A 19,427-nucleotide genomic window follows, 5' to 3' on the forward strand; every position below is an offset into this window, starting at 1 on the left:
GATTGCAATATCATTTAGGAATATGGCAACATTTTACTCACCAAAAATCCTGATTATTTGTACACAAAATCCATCCTTCTTTCTTTCCTCAAGAAGATTTCAATTACTCTGTTGTGCAGATCATCCGTGCGTTTCAGCTCCATCAAGAAGACCTTTTCTATCGTCACCAAAGCTAATGCTGAAAGTCGAGCCTGCCCTGTCGTATTTCTGCTTGTAGTTAGTGGACTGGAAGTGGCAGACAAATCCTTTTCCCGGTTGTGACAGGCTTGCGAGCTTTGGAGTTGCCCGACCTTGCTTAACAATGTCCAGCTTTTCTTGAAATGTCTGTCTTGAAAATGGCTTTGACAGTAAATCTGCAACCAAATCCATTTCTTCTTCTCCTTCAGCCATTGTGGGTTGACAAAACAGCTATTAAACCAACACAACAATATCTTTGCTTGTGCAGCTCGCTACAGATGCAGTTTGCTAGCTCTGGCTAGTATAATCTTTGACTATCCAATCAAAGCGTGTGAATACGCTGACGTTGTCGTACGCCTGCTAGAGGGCCTTGGTGTCGCCAACTCAAAATCTGATTGTTTGAAGCAACAGTTGGATCGACATTTATTTTATGCTACAGGGCCTGCGGAACTGATTGTAAAGACCTCCAGGCAGATTTCTTTGACCCTGGCAACAAATAAAGTTAAAGTCCCAAAGTCCCAATGATCATCGTCACACACACATGTGGGTGTGGTGAAATTTGTCCTCTGCATTTAACCCATCCCCATGTGATTTTGATCCATCCCCTGGGGGAGAGGGGAGCAGTGAGCAGCAGCTCGGGAATCATTTGGTGATCTAACCCCCCAATTCCAACCCTTAATGCTGAGTGCCAAGCAGGGAGGCAATGGGTCCCATTTTTATAGTCTTTGGTATGACCCGGCCGGGGTTTGAACCCACAACCTTCCAGTCACAGGGCGACACTCTACTACTAGGCCACTGAGCTGAAATGTGATTGGTTAAATGCTTAAATATGAAAATACACATCTGGAAGCAGCGCAACCAGGGGGCTAGCAACGAAAGGAATTGGGCAGACCATTTGGAATTATTTAGTACATATTCATGGACAAAATATAATTAACGTCAGTCTGTGATTCAGATATTTTTAGGCCAGCAGAGAAGGCCTTGCAGGCCCTGACGGCCCACCACCGGTATGTAGTATGCATGTCAGCTTTTCTCATTGTTGCCGTTAATTCAAATGACTATTCTGTTTGCTTTCTCATTGTCATCCACATCTGATTGCTAGAAGGTGTTTGTTTTTGTCATACCAAAACTAGAACTACTTTGTTTGTGCTTCCATGCCCGTACCGTACCGTACCGTACCGTACCATTTTCTTCCATTTATTGTACAATATGTAATATCAGGGTGGCTCGGTGGGGCGCTGGTTGGCACGTCTGACTAACAGTTAGGATTCTACCTCCGGCCCTCCCTGTGTGGAGTTTGCATGTTCTCCCCGTGTCCGCGTGGGTTTTCTCCGGGCACTCCGGTTTCCTCCCACATCCCAAAAACATGCTCGGTAGGACGATTGAGCACTCCAAATTGTCCCTAGATGTGAGTGCGAGTGCGGATGGTTGTTCGTTTCTGTGTGCCCTGCGATTGGCTGGCAACCGGTTCAGGGTGTCTCCGGCCTACTGCCCGATGACCGATGGTATAGGCTCCAGCACACCCGCGACCCCCGTGGGGGACAAAGCGGTACAGAAAATAGATGGATGGATGTAATTTCAGTGCAACTCAGCATTTATTATCATCCACTCTGTACACTGAATATTTATGGTAGGTGGTGTTGTCTCTTTCATTAAATGAATAACTAAAGTAGACCTTACCATTTATAATAGTTCTAACCTGTCTGCAATGGTTAAATTTTAGTTTTTTTTGTTTTTTTAAAGACCAATTTATAGTATTGTCTAAAACCAAAACAAAATACCTCTTTACATTGATCAGACTGCAAGCACTTTGTGTGCCAGGTGTTTTCCCCCCAAGTCATTTCCTCAAGACAAATAGAAATGTGCCATGTCCTTTAAACATCCTGTAAATATCTCTTATAAAAGTCACCACAGCTGAGAACCCAAAAGCTGTGTTTTATTACAGTTTGTTGCCTTTGTCAGGCATAGCTTTGAGATTACGTTTTCAGGTAATTATAGTGTTGTTCACACTAGATCAGCACAAATAAGAAATGGGAAACAAAACAAATAAAAACAAAACAGTTGGCCCTTAACCCAACATCTTTGTGCTAGAAATGACATACGCCAAAAGTGTCTGTCAACATTCTGATGGAGGAGGTGTCCAGGTTAGCAAATCTGTCAATCCAGTTCATGCTGCTGTCTATGCACCAACTAATTTCTTGAATTTTTGACAAGGTTTAAAAGGTAATTTATAATAGGCAGGGGGAGAGAGAGAGAGAGAGAGAGAGAGAGAGAGAGAGAGAGAGAGAGAGAGAGAGAGCGGGATGAAGGGATGAAGTGCTAGAGAAATAGTATTTCATTTTTTTCATGGAGGTTCTAAAGTGACGAATTGTATCAAAATGACACTTTTGCACCTAAATAACTAATAAAACAAATAAAATAATAATAATTTAAAAATGTTTTTACTGGTAATTCTGTTGTACATATAATGTTATTCGCTTCAGTGTCATGGAATAACAAGAACCAAGACAAGTGTAATAGTCCTTATAATGTGTACGTGTGGAATTTAGTAGTCCTTCTCACAAGAGCCCATTGTTACGATTTGCAGAAAGAAGAGGCTGACTGTCAAGGTGTCTTTGTTTGGTCTGCTACCCATTTGCCAACTTTCATCCAACAAAGGCAGTTTACTCAGCTAAGCATCGGTGAAATCAGACAATCAAAGCTATTACAGAAGGTCCGCATTCGTATACACAGTTTATTCAATGTGTATGCGTGCTGCCCGTGCGGTAATCAATATATGCCAAGAAATACTGTATGCTTTGCACTTAGAGTAAGATCACAGAGGAAAATAACAATAAGTAATCTTGTGTCATTTAGCTGTTCTATGCAAAGTAATGCAATCATCTAATGTTTAGTGTAATGCATCAATCATGCAAAAATCTATTGTTGCATTAGCCGTGAAAGAACAATAATAATAAAAATGCTATAATGGTTTGGGCTTCCTTGTCATAAATCACACTTTGAGGCTGGGGAGGGGGAATCTTAACTTGCTATTTTAGCTCATTCCGGCAGCTCTGCTGAATGTTGAATAGCTACTGATGATAATAATAATGTTGACGCAAAAATATAAAGCTGCATATTGTACTTAGTTGGTCACTTTCAACCCAAAGTAGTTGGAAACACTGTGTGACGTAGCCCCCTATCTGAGGATGACCCAACACCTTCTATAATGACATAAAGCAGTTTTTTGTTTGATAGCCACTCAGCACTTCACTGTAAATCAACTGTAAATGCATAAAAACAGTGCCGCCTGCTCGATTTATTACTACATTGCAAATCCTTTCAGACAAATATTAAAATAGGAACCAAATCAGTAGTGAGTTTGGTCTTGAAAGCTGACAGGCTGTCTGAATTTACATCGGTATTAGCATTGGAATGATAACACAGCTCTCAACTCGTGGCTGGATATGTTCCAAGTGTGTATTTCTGCGATGTCTCAACAAAATGCTAATAGAATCAACACATTATCACACCGTAGTTTGCTTGGCACCATTACACCAAGATGCATATTGTATAAATTGTAGATGCAAGCATGTGAGTTTGAAGCACACTTGACTTGAATGTCATTACACACATTTTTGTCGCAAATGTTTCTATTTGATAAGTGGAAGTGTATTGTCAACCTTTAGAAGTGTTTGTTTTTGAGTGGTGCTCTGAGCACTGTGTGAAGAGGATTTTTGATTTCACAGACCATACACTCTGCCGGAGAAGTGCGCGGAGAAGATAATATTCTGAAAGAGAGAGGAAAAAAAGCGAGCTTTAATAAACCTTTTTAGTAGGCATAATCATTCATTTTGAACCTTAAACTCAACAGAACAACAAAACAAATCATTTTTGGGGGATACATGTTTTTTAATGCCTCCAAGCAAAACTAATTAAAGACGACACCCAATTTACATAAATAAGCATTTAAATTTGCATGCATGCACAAGGGAATAGAGTGAGAAAAGAAAGCAATATTTCGCAGTCTGCTAATTTTGTTTTATTCATGGTATAAGCTTAATAATGATTTATTTTGGCGAAGAAGAGAAATAATCAAACTATCTCCAAAGTGGCAGCAGGCCTCTCTATTCAAAGGTTCCTTCCGAGTCATCGGATGACTCCAGTTTTGGAGTGGCACCTCCTGGCCTCACTCCAACTCAGGCTCCTTGAAAAGTGAAAGAAAAAAAAAAAGAAAGAGATTTTAAAGCCCACTACTGTGTATTAGTATGCAGTTCTGGCATTGGGGTAGAGAATTAATGGCGTTTACTGATAATGACTGTAATCGTGGCACAAATGGGGTGTTGAAATAGCAAACAACAGGCACCAGGCATGTAATGGGGATTTTATTAATTATAGCATGAGCAGTCTTCAGGATTTACTGTGGCCACGATTGCCGGTCGGGAAGGGGTCGACAAGTGCAATCCGACTTTGAAAGGGTCACTTTGCATGCGACAATGGAACTATGTTGGAGCTCTACAACTTAATGTTATTTTAATGATAAAATGTTTGTGGTTTTGTCTTAATTATAGATGTTATCCATGACGTCTTAGTCTATATCAGGGGTGTCAAACTCAATTTTTTAGCCGGCTGCATTGTAGTCATATCTTCTTTCGGAGGGCCATTATGACTGTCAACCCAAATAAATGTATGAGCACCTCATATTATATACAGTAAAAGCTACAAAACACACTGACAAATAACTTGTTTTCAAATCAGATGAGTAAAACTGGTCAAATATTTAAAAAAACAGATATGAATAAGAGTGAACACAATTTGAAATTCTAGTAATGACACACGAATTTGATGCACAATTTGTCTTCGAAGGCCACATAAAATGATGTGGCGGGCCGTATCTGGCCCCCGGGCTTTGAGTTTGACACCTGTGGTCTATATGGATTGAACGGACAAATCATATTAATATTTATTATTATATTAAAAATATGATAAGGGATGAAAGTAAGGAAGTGAAAAGCGCAAAGTTTGGGCTATTGGTTTGAAAATGTATCTCATTGTGGAAATCCTTAACGGCAACGCCGTTGGAGGACAACAGCCCTGGAGGACAGCTTGTTACACTGCTGTTAGTCATTTTTGCAGGTGCCTCATGAACTGTGATTGTTTTTTTCAAAACCACAAAAAAACACATTTCTGTTTGACTAAGAAGGTAATACATATTCTATAAGCTGATCTTTGGAGAAGTTATCAGCTAATTGAAAAAAAAAATTAACATATGGTAGCTCTGTCAGGTAAGAGACCATTCACACATCAAACTTATCAACGACAGGATTGATTAAAAGTCCTTTTTATTACTCACTGCATCCTTAATGGACGCCAGACTTTCAAAATGGAAGAAACAATTAGAGTTTTACTGCTTTGTGGCCAATGCTGATTTATATAAATCACTGCACGGGTGTAAATTTTCCAATAAAGGACTGAACCACTCCTAGCATACATAATTAACATGTCCGTATTTGGTACACACTGTCGACTGCATCTCTTTTAATTGGAAGGACTCAAAAGTCGCTCTAATTTAGTCTCACTCAATCAACAGATTATGTGTGCTTGATGGAAATTTTAAATAATTTTTCTTTAAATGCTTTAAAGCTAATAATCATACTTGTTTTTACATGCCCCAAAATAGAGTTTGACGCTAACTGCAAACAAACGCTATAACAAATGCCATTTTTATTTTTATTCATGCAGTGTATTTTAACCAAATTTTATTAATTCATTTTTGCATAGTTATTACACTAAGCGTGTTGTTATTATACTGCGTGTTCTACCTAAGAGTGCAGAGCTCTGACTTTATTTATTTTTCAACTTTGGTTCTTAACGCTGTCAGAATGTCTTCACCATATTTGTTAATGATTAAAGGTAGTGCAGAATAATAATAAATAATTAAATAATACAAATAAATAAATAATAATATACAGCAGAGTTTATATCAATACTATCATTTTAGAGTCAAAATAAGCGCTAATCACATTTTGTTATGTTGAATTGGAACTAGAAAAACATTTTTAATTTGTTTTCAAAATTGTACTTAAAGTGAGGCTTTGGGGCAAAATGTTATCACAGAGACAAGAGGAGCTAAATACAACATCTGGCATCGTGGAGCACTTAGAGGGAAATTTAAACCAAGTAATATACAAATCAATTAGCATGACAGTTTGTCCTCATTTAAACCTGGGAAGAAATGGCTTGAAAATCATGTTTTTTTTTTGTTTCAAATGACACATACATGTTCATTGATTTAAAGAATCTTTAAAAATTCTTTCTTTTTTAGATGCATACACTTAAAGTTCACATTAAGTTAAAATAAGTCATCTAAATTTGACAATCCCCAGAGAAGATTGCAGTGAAAAAAAAAACTGTCAGCTTAGAATGATTAAAAAAAGAACATACAAAAAGTACATCATGAAATCATGAAAAATCAAGACATTCTCTGGGCTCTCAAATGCTGCAGCGTGTCTGCAGAATGCAGTGAAACAACGCTCCACTCAACTCAAATACCACTTCTAAGACTTTGAAAAAAAAGCTTCTATTTTTTTCAAGCACCTTTCTCATGCCTTCACACTGAACTTAAACTGCAAATATGTATCTGGGACCATGACAGCTTTAAAGCACAGACTCTTGGCTGACAACAAGGTGCTCAAAAGTGGCCATGGTAACACAAAGTGCCGGTCCACACTGACTGATTATTTATTTATTTTTTAAAAAATTTCCCCCCATCACTCAACCGTCTTATCTCCATGCCAATTCGAAAGCCCCGGTCCACATGATGGTTATCAAGTCTGACTTAAAAAAAGAAATAGTAAAAACAAATATTTACTTTTTGCTGGTTAAAGATGCTTTTTGTGCTGTCTGCATTAAGAATTTTGAGCATGTACAGTGGATACCTTTTTGCCCAAGTACCATTGCGTGACAGCAGTGTCTATACTGCACTCTACAATATATTTATCCTGCATGCCCAAAGGCAACGAATGGTAACATAACCTCAGAAAATCTTACCACTCAGGTCGTGATTTTCTGTTGTGCCCTCATGCATGCTGCTCTCTAACCTCACTCAGCTTTTTTATTGGGTGACTCAATTAATTTGAAGGTAATCAAGTCTGCTCTTCTAATCATATCAGTCATTTTTGAAATAGCTTGCACACCATTATCACTACAAAACTCAGACTTGTCTTTACTTTGTTTCCAAAGATGCTCTCAACAGCTAGGCACTCAACAGTTAACATATTTCAGCTCCTTAAGATTGCTGTTTTTATCACGAGAATCAAAATATGCACTTTTTCAGAGCCTTCCCTTGTTCGCATGTTCTGACAAGGCCTTAGCAAGTCACTTGGCTCTAGATTGTGTTTACTGCCTTAGTGTGTCTTTTAATAAGTATGCCTTGTGGAAAATATCACCTTATAAAAACAGCTGCAAAACATCTAGTAAAATAGACAAAAATGTGATGGTTCCTCCTTGAGTTTTGGTGTCATGTCATTTAAGACAATTCAATATTTGTCATTCGCTGTACTTTAAGTCAGTACACTATATTTTAAGACTATCTCTACCTATGCCACCATTATGTTTAGTCCCTTTTCAAGATAATTATACATTAGATGTGGATTCTTATTTACAGTATTTAATTTTCTGCATTTCTAGTGTCAGTGCTGTAATGGAAAATCACTTTTGTTAAGCAAATACCTTGAGCCAACATGCCTCATTCACTTGTGAAATACTCCCAGTTTTGCTTTTTGTTAGCGTTTTTGCATCAACTATCTGTTCCCTGGGTGTGTACATTCTTTTGCAAGCTGTGAGGTCATGTGTGAAAAATGTATTGAAAAACAGTCATGCCATAACGTATCAAAACCTGTTTTTTTACGTAACGATCAAGATGTTCTTTTCATGTACAAAATAAGCCCTATCTGAAACGATGTAGTGAATGTGCCTTGTTTTTTTTTTTCCCTCTTGTGCTCTCTCTGAGGTGAGAAGACACTGAAACCAAAGTTGGCAGCATTCTTTGGCAGTGACATACATGCACACAGACAGACACAGACAGACATACACTCATATACACAGTATCACCTTATTTCTCACATTTTCAGAAAGCTGAAGCATGTCTCCAGACTCTGTGCAATGTGTCAAAACAGTAAGCATAACCCCCCCCCCCCCCCCCCCCCCCACACACACACACACTCACACATTTGTAGATTAACAATCATTTGTTTGAGGTGTCACTTTCTATGATTATAATGGTACTTAATCGACTAGTAATGGTTAACATGCTTTAGTTCAACTTGAGTGCTTTGACTAAATTGGCCCTGTTAACGTGCACAGCAATTTTCTGATATTTTCCCTATTTAGGGCAATACTTGTCCCTCATAAGTGGGGTAATTTCAGCGAGACAAGAAATAGGCTGTTTTAAGCATACTGTAATTCTTGATTGATTCTTTGGGTACTTTGATAAAATGTGTTTCGGTGTATCGAGAGCACCAGACCTGGCACACCAGACAGTATAGTGGCTAAAAGTAGGGAAAACCCAATGCCTGCTGAAACCACCAGCTACAGTAGTGTAACACGATTTGGGGGAATTTGATCAAGGTGGAGGCATGTGGATTGTGAATTCCACAGAGATGGGTGGTGGTTGACACTATATGTGCCCACTTTAAAGATTTTTTGATCATCCCAGCCAACTTTGTATTATCAGCCTGTGGAGGTCTTCTTGCAGTTCCTTACAAATGTACTTTGCGTGCCGTGACCTGGTGTAGGACACAAATACCGTATTTTCCGAACTATAAGTCGCTCCGGAGTATAAGTTGCACCAGCCATAAAATGCATAATAAAGAAGAAAGAGATATATAGACATACATAAGTCGCACTGGAGTATAAGTCGCACTTTTGGGTGAAATTTATTTGATGAAATCCAACGCCAAGAACAGTCATGTCATCTTGAAAGGCAATTTAAAATACAAATAGAATAGGCAAAAACAAGCTAAAGGTACAGTATGATAATGTTACATAAACACATGAACAAGGAACTGAGAATATGGCGGATGTAACATATTTTTTTTTTTTTTTTATTTATTTCGAACATTTAAAGAAATACAAGAAAGAAAGTAACAATACTGAAAATAATAACTCCATAGTACAATAAAGAAGAAAGAAAAGAAAAAAAAACATTGCGTTATAAATTTTCACTTTATCATAAAAAAATCTTATTTGTTCAAAAGGGAGTAGAAGGAAGCCTAGGCTTATCTAGCTCTACCCCTTGTAACAACGTTTGCTTGATTCCGTCAAGATTTGTCCATTTTCAGATTTGTTAAAGATATACATATATATATATATATATATACATATACACATACATACATACATACATATAGATATTATACATACACACACTTATACATACATACACCTCCTTTAAATAAATACAAAAGCAGTTTAAAGTATTCATATCAAGAGTTATTCAAATAACTATAGCATGAATAAAATAAAACGAGTTTATCGAGCCATCCGCGTCACTCTAAATCATTAAATCCACTTAAATCTTCATCCTCTGTGTCACTTATAAACAACTCCGCTAATCCCGGAAGTAGAAGCACTTCCTCTTCTACGTTGCTTACATCAGACTCATCGTCAGTTGCATTTCCGATTATTCCACAGGCCTAGAGCATCCTCATGCAGTTTAGTGTAAAAATAACGTGAAATGATATAATGTGTTAATAATTTCATACACAAGTCGCTCCTGAGTATAAGTCGCACCCCCGGCCAAACTAAGAAAAAACTGCAATTTATAGTCCGGAAGATTCTGTAAATCTTTTTTTTCCTTCCCCGTGTCAAGGACTATAGAAGTGCCTCCCATTTGCACATTTAAAGGGAATGTAAGGAGCCACAGTTTGAGGCAAATTAAGTTTGCTGTGTTTAAGACCACAATAGTGCAAAATCTACACACCCACCCCTGCGCAAATTTAGACTTGGGACAGATTTACTCTGACCATAACAATAAAGCCCATAGAGCTGTTCCATGGCTAGGAACCACAACGGTTCTATATCCAAGGTTTTTGCCAGTGCCCCTCTCCAAAATCTCTGAGCTTCCTGGATTAGAAAACACCTTCCGATCCCCTTCCTCACAACAAGACAACGGCTACCCCTGTCTGTCAAGCCAGAGGCCCAATGTCCAGGCAAAGACAGACGCATATCAAACGAGACAAACCCACAACATCTGGTGCCTAGAGGAACTCTTGGCCGATGTTATCCACCCTCTAGGCAGGACCACCAAAGAGCTTGTTAACCACCTCAGCGACCTCAGCCCCGGAGATATGATTGTACACCCCAGGGTCCCCAGACTGATTCCTCATTGGAAGCCGTATTGTTATAATTGAGTAGGTCTTTGAACTATTCTCTCTTTCCACCCACTTTCCTGAGTTCGAGGTCAGCAGCATCCCATTCTCCCACACACACACGCACATGCGCGCACACACACACACACACACACACGCACGCACGCACGCACGCACGCACGCACGCACGCACGCACGCACGCACGCACACACACACACACACACACACACACACACACACACACACACGCACACTGTTAATGATGCATTACTTTCTCGCCTTATCTGTCAGCTCACAATCAAATGTTAAAATTTTCTAAAACAGACCTTTTGGAATTGAAGGCAAGAAAACAAATGTTTAGCAATTATGACATGGGAATGTCACGCAAGGCGGATGGTACAGTAGCAGCCTCATGGGTATTAAAGATATCTCTCAGACAGTCAGGTTGCTTCACCTGGTTTTATGTTTACGTCAGATGTTTGGATTAGAGATCACCCGGGTAGGACATATGAGACTAATCCATCTTACTTTTACTTTTTACTCAGCAACATCGTTGAGCAACGCCTTTAAGATATAGGAAATATAGCCGTGACATTTTGAGGATTTTCAGGCGCAGAACACCATCTGTAATCCTACATAGCTTGCATGTTAGCGAAGTTTTTTTTCTGTCCCACTTTTATTTTATCCTTGTTTTAATTTTTTCATAGGTTTTACAATGAAGTGATCAATGTTTTAACGCATCAACATCATTCTCACTATGAGTACTTCAGTGTGATTTTGTGAAAAAAAGCACGAGATTGGCCAAAATTACCTGTTTCTTGTCTTATTTGATCATCACTTAGAAAGGTATACCACATTTCAAATGTTACATGTGGGAATTCTGCAATTTGCTATTAAACATGGATTTTTGCGAATTACTGACACCAATGGCTGCATCATGAAGCATAGTGAGCAACACTGTGCATAGTATCAACTTTTAATAATTAAGGCATTACGATAGTGACTTAATTGAAAATGTAATATGCAACCGTAATTACTTCATTTGATGAAGACTCTCTTACATTATCATAGGTATTTAAAACTAGTAATTAGCAGTCATGGGAATGTCACTTTTTTCCTCCCTTTTGATTTTGAACACCAATACATTTTCATGAACTAGACTATTTAATAAGCACAATATTGTTTTTATTCATTTTTCCCTTCGTCGTTTTAATTATTCTTTAGGTTTGCAAGATGAAAACAGTTTTTGTTAATTGACCAAGACAATCGAAGCAAAAACAGAATATTTATTAGCTCAGAATATTGAATTTTTGGATTATTTGTGACTCAAATTTATGTCAGAAATAATTGTATTGCCAAATAAACATATAATTTGTCCACTCCATAGGATAGATTGTCATGGTATTGTAATATGGGATGGATGCAGTCATGATGTGTATGCAGAGATGAAAAGGTTTTGCCTGGTGTGACGGTTCTTTTGACGGTTCATACATAACATTGGAACTAATATGTGAATCTTTTATGCCATATGATTGCTTTGAAATGTCCTGATTTCTATAAAGCTACGTTTGATGACATGCTGTGTTTCATGTTTATCAACAGAAATCCGATGGCAGCGTGAGCATTTTGCTGCAGGCGATAAAGACTCTGCAGATTCACCTTCACTGCTCTAAAGTAAGGCCAATTTAAAGGTGACGTGTTGTTTGTCCACAAATTAACCATAGTTGTCTTAATAACCCGTCTGTGATGGTTTACCCCAAAATTCGCCTAGAGTGAGCTGGGATTGGCTTCAGCTCATCCAGCGGCCCGAATGAGGACAAGCGGTATTCATAGAATATTGATGGATAAATTACCGTAGTTTCCAAATCAGTGCATGCAGCCGACACATCAACAACCCCGATAACAAAAACAAAAAATGCATTTCGGCCTGTTATCAGAAGATAATGCTAATCTGTAGTCAGACAATAGCGCTGCAGCTCTGCTTAACTTTTTGCTTCTGCGTAATTTAGCTGTCATTTGTGAGGAAGGAAAAGCTGAGCTGCCATGTCAGGAATGAAGAAACTTTAGAAACCTCATAAAACATATTTTGTTGAGATCGACAAGGGGATCAGTGCAGCATCTGCTATGATGCGGACTTTCTTACCGGTCCGTCTCGATTTACCGGTTGATCTATGTCGCTTTGTTTTTTTTCCTGAAAGGTATTCATGACTGAAGTAATTTGTAATTAAAAGTATCCCATCAAGAACAAATTACTAGGTCAGTAACATTTCTTATATCAAAGCCAAAACGTGAGGTCTTTTACAAAGTACTGGTTGGTCTGTTACGGTTTGAACTTGAACCTCTGTTTTGTGGAACAACATAATTGTCTTCAACATGCACACAAGCAGCATGCACCAGTCATGATACCCCAAGGCCTAGATTAATTAAGCTATGAAAACCCATGAGCAGAGAGCATTCAGCAGGTGCCTGTTTGCTTTGCTCTGGGACTTGTTTTTGGCACTGGTGCTCATTATGAATCTATAATGAAGTTACAGTTTTCTCTTTTTTTCAAATAGTCATTGGCAATACTCTTGACAAAACTGTCCTATATAGTCGAATAAACAGTATAAATGTGTATGTGTATATATATATATATATATATATATACACATATATACGTACGTATATATATGGAATATTTTCCAAGTGTCAGCGGTGACTGTCACACAAACTGTCCGAGCCTCGCTGGTCCCCCCGATCGGACAGAAATGACGAAAAAGCGGCCTCTCCACCCTGGAGGTCATCTCAATTTTGAAGATGTTTTCTAAAGGTCAGCGGTGGCTGTCACACAAACTGTCCGAGCCTTGCTGGTTCCTCGGTCGGACAGAAATGATGAAAAAATGATATATACCTCTTAAGCATATAAACAATAATTATTTTTTTGTCCACCGCAATTGTCGCTTCCAAGAAAATCTTCCTTTAATTATTCAAAACCATGGAATTTTGTTTTATCATTGTAATAATCTTTGATTTTGTTTAATCCATTCTCCATTTTACAAGCTAATATATTATTTTGAAAATACATCTTTAGGCATGTATTTCTCCTTTCATAATTTAAAAAAATATATGTGTCTAGGAAAATCCAGGTGTCTGGTTACCCCACACAAATGACTTCAAGGGATGTAATTTTCAAACACTTTGCTTGACAGGTGAAAATCATACTTTGCATTTCAAGTTTGAGCTGTGGTATTCACCACTCAACGCACTCTAGTGATTCTCACTGCTTTGCTCGACACTTTCCCCCACTGTGCTTCCCCCAAGGGAAAGATGCCTACCACGTGTTGTAATAAGGGTAGCTGATATAATGAAGGTCATTGTAATCTAAGAGCTAATGTGCCAAGGAGTCAAGGAACTGTAGCTTTACTTGCCAGTAAGGCCTGCGTGTGGTGCCCCTGGGGATCGTGCTGATAGGGTTATCTTGGCTAACCTGACTCTAATATAGGCCTTGCTCTGCTGTTTGTGTCAGTGTTGGAGATGAACTTTTCCCATGGATCCTCTTCATCTGTGGATGGGCATGGGAGGAGGCTTCATATTGGTTAAATCCCATCCCAAGGTGGTTTGCTCCCCTTTCTGTTCACGCACTCTTCTGTTCAGAGCGCCGCTCTTCATCTCGGTGAATGTGTGACTCAGAAAACAGACTGCTTTCGATTGAATGTGGTTGACAAAGAAACATTACATCGCTCTCTGCCGAGGACTGGCTCATAAGAGATGACCTCTAAATCTAATCCTATCCCTCAGGATATGCAAATGTCCCCCGATCAAATTTGATTTGTTTTTTTGTCAGTTCAGGACACAGCAGTTTGCTTACAACTCTGATACAAGCCAACCCAAAGGATAGTGCATATATGAAGCTCTGGCGTATTTGTCATTTTTATTCCAACTGACTCAAGGTTTTGCTGTCAAACCTAAAACACACGAGAGGAATAACTGGCAGTGTGAAAGCATTTGAAATATTTAATTTTCAAGTTTCGATTCTATTTATTGCACTGAGGGGGGTATTATTGTTGCAAGGGCCGCTGTATGATCTGAATCATGTTCAAATTTGGTGTTTTTGCATTGCGGTTACCAGTGGTTACCAGTGGTCGGCAAAACAAAAACAATTCAATGTTGGTCACTGGCACACGGTAAATGCTATCATTTCTTTGTGCATTTAGTTTTTCTACATCAATGTCTTTGAAAAACTTTGAATGCCTTTTCTTGTTTAAAAAAAAACAACAAAAGGAAAGAAAAAAAATCCACCGCACACCCAGTCCATACGATCCCATCATTCAAACTTCGGAGTCTCTCTTTGTGGCTTCCTGGAGGACTACGGTGAAATGATCTCTTTTGTTTCGCATCATTAGTTCCATCTGTTGTGAGAGCAGGCCTGTCTGTTCCGGAGCATGCCGATGTGATGGTTGCCAGGGGCGACTGGAGACGCTACCGTCCTGGTTGCTGGTGGCCTGACCTCGGCCACCGGCGCGCCTTCTCCATGATCCCTATGACACTCATTGCTGCTTTAACTGCTTGAACTTCACTAAAATAGTACATCTAAAAAAAACAAAAAAACATCATGCACTTCTAAATCATAAATTAGATAAATGCAGTTATTTTAATGAAAGTATTTTTGAGCAAGCTTATGGTTTGGACATGTTACTCTACAATAGCATCCTCTGAAAAGGACAAATCGCTGACATAGATCGCGTCCACTCTGTAGGTCAGATTGTCATGCTTGTCTTCTTGCAATGAAAAGTAAACGATGTGCCTAACAGATGTACCACTTCCTCTCCCAACAAAGAAATATTTTATTCATTATTTACATGAATGATAAAGCTTCAGAAAGTCTTCACACTGATGGTGATACATGATCCAAAATCTGTCTCCTTAAGAATAATTTGTTACATATCAGCACACTTGGGATATCTTTCCCCCGTTGCTTTATTTGATCTAATTAGATCTTTAAAAGCAAAGTGTTTGCGTTATGATCAACAGCAGCATCAGAACAAACGCTGTGAAGAAGAAGCGCCGATTCTTAGTTTTTCCCTTTAAAGACTCTCCTTTTAGTTTCTGGACCAAATCCATGTACACTCCCTCCCCAGCTAAGACCAAGAATTGTGGCCTTACCTTTTAATTATAATTTGTAATTCTCCAATGAATATTTCCATAATGTCTCCCACGTGAATTGTTGCGGCCTTATTGCCACAGTGTGCGATGTACATCACAAGGGCATCCGTGTACATGTCATTGGGGAGATCACCAGATCATTTTCATTGAAGATGGAGCTATCAAAGGTCATAGCCATCTAAATGACCTAACCTTGCAATGTAACACCTGGATGTAAAAGTGGACTCATCCTATCTGGTGGGATGTGCGTAATGTACCTCTAATGTATAAAGTGCGGAAATAAAATAAGAGTTATAGGTTGGTGGTAGAGGCTCAGTGGGTTAGAGAATAGTGTAACTGGAGAGGATGGAAAGACTTTGTTGGTATCACCCAAGGTGACAGACTACTGCCAAAGTGCTGTATTTGTTGGATCCATGATGAAATAGAGTCTGTGGAAAAGGGCAATATTCAGTTTGAATTGATTCTCTGAAAACTCCAGAAGTGAATATGCTTTCATTTTGATAGTATTACTATGGACAAATGCGTTGTGCCCGCTTCACCTCGACATTACTTTGCTCCATTAGGGCAAAACCCACTCATTTTATTTTTGCCCAGTCTATTTTCTGTGATAAAATGAAAATCTGAGAGCTTTATTAAGTCTGAGTGACACCCAAAGCTGAGAGCCTGTAGGAAAATAAGTCATGTGGGATCTAGTTTCCTTTCTAGTTTCTCTATTTCCAGCTCCTGATCAAATACTGCGCTTTCCAGTAGAGGCCTAATGTGAGTGTCAAGTTCCTCTCACTACACTACATTTGAAGATTTGATTTTTGTCATATGTGTAGTGCAGCGTATTGCTGTGAGACCTTTCAACTTTTGTGATAGGCTACAATTAGAGAACTATACTGACAGCAGTTTATTAATTGTTGAATGCTCCCAGACAAGCCTTGACCATGCCGATTATGATGCATTGTGGGAATTTAGGATGTGTCTCTTCCATCACTGGGTCTGATGTCATATACTATATATCTCGATAAACTGCCGATGATACTATACATTCAGGATACGTATCAAGCTTCTCCTGATGCGAGACGTTTCACTCCAATTACAATGCCAATCATTCCAATTACAGTTTGATATGATTTGATTGTATTTGGCAGACTGCTCCGATCTCAACCACGTTATTGTTTTTGACTGGAGTGGCTTTTGAACAATTTTGGATTCATTTCACCCCATGTGAAGAAACGACCAATGGTATCGAATTTAGATGTGAGATGTCATCCGAATTTTATTGTTTAAAATGTTTTGCGAATTACATGTCTACCGTATTTTCCGGACTATAAGTCGCATTTTTTTTTATTTTGGCCGAGGGTGCGACTTATACCTAAGAGCGACTCGTGTGCAATTATTAACAAATTATTACATTATATCACATTATTTTCACAATAAACCGCATGAGGGCGCACTAGGCCTGTGAAATAATCGGAACTACAACTGACAATAAGTCTGACGTAAGCCATGTAGAAGATCTACGTTGCGCTGCATCTTCTACCTCCGGAGTTAGCGGAGTTTTTTAAAAGTGACACAGACGATGAAGATTTCATTGGATTTAGTGATTTGAAGTGACACGGATGGTTTGGTAAACTTGTTAGCATGTTATTTATGCTGTAGTTATCTGGATAACTCTTAACATGTTACGTCAGGCACGTTCTCAATTCCTTGTTTATGCGTCATGTAACGTTAGCATACCATACAATTATTCAGCCTGTTGTTGTCTCTATTTTTTTTATTTTAAATTGCCTTTCAAGATTACATGTCTGTTCCTGCTGTTGGATTTTATCAGATACATTTCCCCCCCAAAATACAACTCCAGTGTGACTTATATGTGTCTTTTTCTTGTTTATTATTCATTTTATGGCTGGTGTGATTTGTACTTCGGAGCGACTTATAATCTGGAAAATAGGGTATACATTTAATATTGAAAAGGCAAACCCCTGAAGTTCCTTTCCTCAGATACATTCACGTCATTTATATTATTGTCATTGTCAAAATAACAGTTGCAGCAAATACAACCATAACTTAAATACATAGAATTACAATGATTCAATTCGAAGTAGACAATTGTTACACGTTTTATGTTGTATAGATGTATTCACATCAAATAAAAAAAAAGGTTGGTAATTTTAATTCTGATTATTTCCCCACTCCAAACACTGTGCTTTCAGAACATATAACAAATGGTAATGCAGATATTTCCATCATTCATCCAGATGTGTTCTCACTGATCTCAAATAAGAAGCTTTGGTTTAGTTAAGAATAAATTGTATTATCGTTCATTCTTGTTTATTATTATTAATATTGTTAGTATTTTGGTGTTGTGAAATATTAATATTAAGTTTGTTATCATTAATAAATTGTAAATGTGAAGAGATAATTGGGATTTTGGTTGATTGATGACGTAGAAATTTAGCTATGGTGGCTAAGGTGATCAGCGTATTCTTTGTCAACCGCAACATAATTCCTCGGTTTGGAACACATGGAGGGAGCCGCAGTTGTGCTGTTGCAGTTGTGTGTGCGGATCGATCGCCGGATGTGCGGGGTGTGTGGTGGGGGTGGAGAAGTCCCCGACTGTCTCGCAGTGTGCAGCAGCCCTAAGAGCTGACTTGGAGCCTGTCACATTCCCGAATCATGCCATATCACCTTTCAACTTTGTGTCTGTGTCATTTCAGTCCACTCTGACATTTGGCGCTCAACAGGTTTTATTTGCAATGTGACGCAGAATGGGCGCTGCACATACCTGTACACCTAATTGCTAGTTAAATTAAACAGAGCGGGTCTTTTATGGGCTAGCTGGGTTTTCAAATAATGAGTGATAATTTATTGTCGTTAACTCCAAACTGTGTTTGCTTCTTCCACAACACTTCCAAATTCATCACACCAACTTCCATTTGGCCTTTCAGTGATGTCAGAAAATATGCAGTGGTGAAAACCGTCAGGCCTACACATAAAGCGAAAGCTCCCAACAGTGCGCGCTATTTAGGAATGAGTGAACACTCAATTTAGAACTTGTTATCTAAGATTTTCATCATAAGATCACGTTTGTAAGAAGCCCAGATTAAACATGACCAGCAGCAGACCAGGCAACGTGTTAGAGTCAACACACAATTTAGTTCCATCTATTTAGGATGTTCTTTAATCAGGCTTGAACTGTCCACTCAGATTGCTGTATTTGGGTTTCTTCTGTGATATTCATTTATGTTATGGTCCTCATTTCATTTCTTTCATTGGGATTGCAGTACCGACAGCCAGTAATCATGTGCACGTGACTATTTGAACTTGGTGAAGCTTTGCGATGGTGCTTACTTTCAAAACAAACAAAACACGGACACTGAGCTCTTGGTTTGAAGCTGTCTGAATATCCATTCAATAAAACAATCTCAGCTGTGAACCATCCAGGATCTGTCATGCTGCGTATTCCCCATGAAAATACGCCCTCCCCATCACCCTCCTCCCGTTTCAAAGCCATCAGCTTTTGGGTCCCCTGGGAGCACCAGCATCAACCTGTGCGCTTTATTTAAACTTGTTGGGAATATCTGGTGCTTTTCATCCAGTAGGCCATATGACATTTACAGGACATCACTACGTAGTAAAGGGGTATTTGAGCTGCAGCCCGTAGGTGACTGTTTCCAGTCGCAGTGATATGATGGCAGGATTTTGAATGCACCCAACGATATGGACTCCTTCTCATTTGCTTGGTCCTAAGCGCTAAATGATGGATGCTG

The 19,427-nt window shown here is 38.7% G+C and overlaps 1 long non-coding RNA gene across 1 annotated transcript in view; it reads left to right on the forward strand.

Moving 5' to 3' along the window:
- Window positions 1–19,427, forward strand: part of LOC125988627 (uncharacterized) — a 92,647-nt gene that overhangs the window by 24,483 nt on the left and 48,737 nt on the right. Inside the window, exon 3 of the long non-coding RNA XR_011086472.1 lies at window positions 12,130–12,201. This is a non-coding gene — a long non-coding RNA (uncharacterized lncRNA). The remainder of the gene's footprint in view (window positions 1–12,129; window positions 12,202–19,427) is intronic.

Source organism: Syngnathus scovelli, chromosome 2, assembly GCF_024217435.2.
Source record: "Syngnathus scovelli strain Florida chromosome 2, RoL_Ssco_1.2, whole genome shotgun sequence".
NCBI classification, from domain to species: Eukaryota; Metazoa; Chordata; class Actinopteri; order Syngnathiformes; family Syngnathidae; genus Syngnathus; species Syngnathus scovelli.